Source organism: Carlito syrichta, unplaced genomic scaffold, assembly GCF_000164805.1.
Source record: "Carlito syrichta isolate Samal-C Ts95f unplaced genomic scaffold, Tarsius_syrichta-2.0.1 Scaffold308144, whole genome shotgun sequence".
Classification (NCBI taxonomy): Eukaryota; Metazoa; Chordata; class Mammalia; order Primates; family Tarsiidae; genus Carlito; species Carlito syrichta.
In genome coordinates, this window is record NW_007252240.1 from 283,853 (window position 1) to 288,981 (window position 5,129).

Here is a 5,129-nt window from a genome sequence, read left to right on the forward strand (position 1 = left end):
GGAGATGGAAAATGGAAGACTGATCTAACATCTTTCTGCTGACAGGGGCTGTAGTTGGGGTTGGAGCTGAGCCCAAAGTCAGAGGAAAGAAGCCAGGCTGAAATTGTCTGCATGTATTTGCAAGTGCTTAGTTAGGGTACCAAGGTTTGCATGATGAAGTCATTAGTATTTAGCTGTTGTCTTAGAGTCTAACTTAAGAGGGCAGAAAACTAAAAAATAAACAATAAGCCCTAGTTTGAGGACTGAGATCTAACTTTAGGAGGTTTGTAGAACTGACTTAATACCTTGAGTCACTCATGAAAATAGCCCCATCAGACATGTGGCCTGTGGTAGAGACAGGATGCAGCCATGCCACTTGTTGGGTAATTTTGTCTATTTGGGTTTCAGTTTCTCCTGAGGTATTGATATAGGTGCAGCAGATGTTATTTAACATTGCATAGACACCCTACCCCCAAACCCCATTTAGCTAACAGAAAATCTAGCACCACCGAATTTTCCAGGACTACTTGGACTAAGGAATTGAAGAAACTTTATTGAGCCCTAAGGCTCTTTGCAATTCTCTTGGCAGTTAACCCTAGGATAGCAGATAATTTTTTTTATTATATCTGTTGGTATAAACTCTATAGCTAGGGACCAGTTTCTCTAGAAGGGTTTGCCACCATGTGTCCTGGTGTCCTCTAGGGAGCCTTTTCCTCCTGCAGAGAGAAGACTGGAGCCTACCATCCCCAGGATGGGTAGAAAAAGTAGTCACAAAGTGTCCTAATGAACAAGAGCCTTCTGTGTATAGGCTGTTCATACAGTGATAGCCATACTTGCAGAGGAGAATCTGACCCCATGCCGCATACAAAAGTGTACCCTGGAGGCACACAGGTAACGCCTCTAGGGGTATATTCATTAATAGACTTGTTCATAGAAGAATGGACAAAGGGGTTTGAGCCAGGAATTATATATCTTGGAAGATCCCCCAAATCCATCTATATGATATTTTGGACCTGTTTGCCAGAAGTTGGTAGCATAATAGAAATGCAACTCTAGCCTGACTCTGGTAACATTTGTTAGTCCAATGGGCCAAGAACAATGGAGGCCCTGTAGCCCAAATTGACCATTCCAGTTTAAGAACACTGGACAGATTGAAACAAGAGGTAGGTATATCTGGATGGGTGACTAACCGGACTTGGAAGGAGAACAGGGGAAAGGGTTGATTTGAATATGTGGTAGCACTGGGAATGTCTGGAAACTCTGTGACAGGTATAACTAATAGTAAATGTTCAACTGAAATAGACAAGGGGAGATGCTGACAGAGCCAACTGTCTGACAGATTTTCTCCTGTGGCAATACTCTGGGACAGTTTAACTACAGTATTGTCATGTTACTCCAGGCCTTATGTTAGAATAAGAGAGAGCAGGAAGATGTCTAAAGTTAAACCCACAGCAATAACAGTAAAAGGATATATCTTGTATGAACTTTGAGCTTTTGAGGAGTTTAAATAAAAGGAGACAAGGAATTATATCCGCATGGCACAAGTCTCAAATGGAAACAATTTCAGTGGCAATAATAGCTCAAGCAATAATAAAATAAATATGAATTATTCATGTAGTGGAGAAAGAAGGGTGGGGCAGATTTCCCACCTTATTTCATAAAACAATAATGATAGTAAAAGGTATCTATGATGCTTAAAATAATGATTATAGTCTAAGAGTATATGCATATATATAATATGAGAATATATATATATATAATATATGAGAATATATATTGTCTTAAATTCTATTGAATGGTAAAAGAGGCCTATCTGGTTTTTTTTTCTCTTGAAGAGATATTTAAGATCTGTTAAGGGCTCACTTGTCCACTTGAGGGAACCCAAAGCATCTTCTTGACTTTTCTCACTGGATCAGGAGTCAGGCAGAGCTGGTTTCACTCAGCTGTGATGAGCCTAAGGCTTGATTCCCACAAATTTGACAGGGGAGCAGATTACCAGCATGACTCTATAGGGTCTCTTTTACTGGAGCTTTAGTTGGTCATCAAGGTGTTGTTTTTCCAGGTTTTAAGCAGTACCCAGTTTGTTGGCTGGATGCAACATAGCAGGATATTTACTAGGAAACATAACCTGCTGTAAACAAATTCATGAGTAGCGGTTAGGGTCAGGCCTAAGGATTGTATATATCTAATGATATCTAACTCTTTACAAGTAAGCTATTGGGGTCCCATAGTAAAGACCCAAAGCACAAGGTCTCCTGTATAAGATTTTGAAAAGGTTCAAGTTGAGTCTGCCTCTAGGGGTCACTCTAATTGTAAGTAGGGCATTTGTCAGCATTTTGTCCCAGATCAAGTTAGTTTCTTGGCAGACTTATATAAGGTCTTTTCTTATACTATGATTTATTTTCTCAGTTTTTCCAGTGGACTGTGGACTTCAGTCTATTTGGAAATTTCAGGCTAAGCCAAGGGTCAGAGAAATGTCTTGCATGATCTGAGCCACAAAAGCTCAGATAATAATTTTCTTTTCTTAAGGCCTTGACAAATTCAGAAGTTATTTCTGTTCAACAAGGAAAGGCCTCAACCCATTTCAAGAAGGTGTCCACAAACATGAGTAGACATTTGAAATTTCCTGTTACCCTTTGGCATCAGAGTAAAGTCAATTTGTCAGTCCTTTGTTAGCCCTTCACCCCTAACTTGAACTCCTTGTGCAAAAGGAAGAGCATTAGTTTTAGGATTGCTCTAATCACAGAAGAGGCATTTTTCTATAACCTTCTGAATGATCTTTTTCATATGTAGACCAAAGATATATGTCCGCATACTTTGGAGGGTTGCATTGCTACCATTACAGGTGAAGTCATGAACATGCTTGACAGTGTCATTCATGAGATTTTGGGGGGTACCAGAACTGTTTTTGTTTCATTATATATCCATCCATCCTGAGTCCTCCACCTAGGATTAAAAACCAAGTTAAGTGCTATTTTTAGGTCTTCCTCCAAGCCTAAACGAGGTTCGGGGCCAAAGGCCTGAAGTAACAAAGGCATTCATAGGGTTTTGGAAGCCCTTTTCCTTGCTGCTTCTTCTGTGGCCTGATCTGCTCAATAATTGCATTTTACCACCAGACTGTCTGTCTGTACAGTCACTGGTGCCCAGGGTAATGTACCACAGCTACTTCCTTAGTGGCTAAAACAGTATCAAGTAAGGCTAAGATTTCTTTAGAATGTTTCATTTCTATAGTATCAGAGGTTATGAGTCCTGTTTCTCTTCAGATAACTCCATGAGCATGAACAACAGAAGGAGCATATCTGGAGTACATGTAAATGGTCACTTATACTCCTTTACCTAATTTTTGGAATGCTTTAGTGAAAGCTATGGGTTCTTCCTCTATGCTGAAGTTCTTGAATAAGTGTTTTAGCCTCTAAAACCTGTTGATGAACTCCAACTGTGTATCTGGCTCTCTGTTGTCCTTGGTACATGGAGCTGCTACCATCAGTGCACATCTCTAAGTCTAGGTTTCCTAGAGATATGTCTGTCAGGTCTAGTTGGCTGGAGTACACTTGTTCAATTATTTGTAAACAGTTGTGCACAGGTTCAGATGGCATTTGAGGGAAGAAGGTAGCAGAAGTTAAACTAGAGAACACTTTTAGTGTGACATGTGAGTTGTCTAAAAAGATGGTCTGATATATGCCAAGGCTTCCCCAGAGGTCTGTTCCAGCAGCGGAAGCACACAATGGGACACTTGTACTGTGGTGGGCTGGCCTAACATAAACTGCTTCTTAGAGAAGGTCACAAATGTCACTAACAACTCAAATTCATGAAGGTCATCCCTTCTTGACATTGTCCAATTGCTATGAAATATAAGTAACGGGTCTCTTAATATGCCCTAGGTCCTGAGTTAGCACCCCAGGTTTATTCTCCGCCTCTCATACATGAAAACGTTGAAAAGCTTTTTCGATATCTGGGAGCCCTAATTCAGGGGCAGTCAGCAATTTCTCCTGGATATTTAAGAAAGCCTTCTAACAGTCTTCAGTCCATTCTAAGTGTTCGTTATCTCTTCCTCTTAAGACATAATATAGGGGTTTATCAATAATTCCCACATCAGGAATCCATATCCGGTAAAATCTAGCCATATTTAGGAAGCCCCACATCTGCTGCCATATGGTAAGCCTAGTTACTCTGGAAATGACCTCTCTCCAGTCAGGGATTAGGTTCCTCTGTCCTTGGGAGAGCTCAAATCCAAGGTATTTAACTGAAGGCTGTAAAAACTGAGTCTTTTTCTTGGATATGTTACATACTTACTCGACCAGAAAGTTTAAAATTAATACAGTCTTCTGATCAGATGCTTCCTTTGTAGTGCTAATAATTAATATATCATCAACATATTGCAGTAGAATTCTATCCTTTAATTGGAAGTCTCAGAGATCTTTAGCAAGAATTTCCCCAAAGATGGCAGGGGAATTTTTAAACCCTTCACGGAGAATGTTCCAACAGCCTTGTTTCTTTGATTTAGTGTCTGGGTCTTTCCATTCAAAAGCAAATGATTCCTGTGACTCTGGGCTCCAGGGGATCAAAAGGAAAAAAAAAAAACAACATCTTTTAAAAAAAAATTTTTATTATAAAGATGTGGGGTACAATTCAGGGTTAGGTATATAAACATTGATCATGCAGGTACCCTTGTTGATGAAATATGCCCCTCCCTCCCCTAGCAGTTTCCCTCAACTGCCAATCCCACCCCTCCCCACCTCCACAGTTTCCCACTACTGCCAGTCACTTTCTTATAGCATTATAATTGTTCAAGGTCCATTTATGAATGAGAACATATGGGACTCTGTTCTTTGTTTCGTGATAGATCACTGGGTGTGATCGACTCCAAATCTATCCAAGTTGCTGCAAAATCCATATATTTGTCCTTCTTTATTCTACAAAAAAGATACCTGCACACGTATGTTTGTTGCAGCTCTAATCACAATAGCAAAAACATGGAACCAACCGTGTTGCCCATCAAAGCTGGATGAATAAAAAATGTGGTATATATACACAATGGAATATTATACAGTCATAAAAAAGATCTTTTAAATATAGAAACATGGCCGGGTTCGGTGGCTCAGCTTGTAATCCCGCGCTTTTGGGAGGCTGAGGTGAGTGGATTGCCTGAG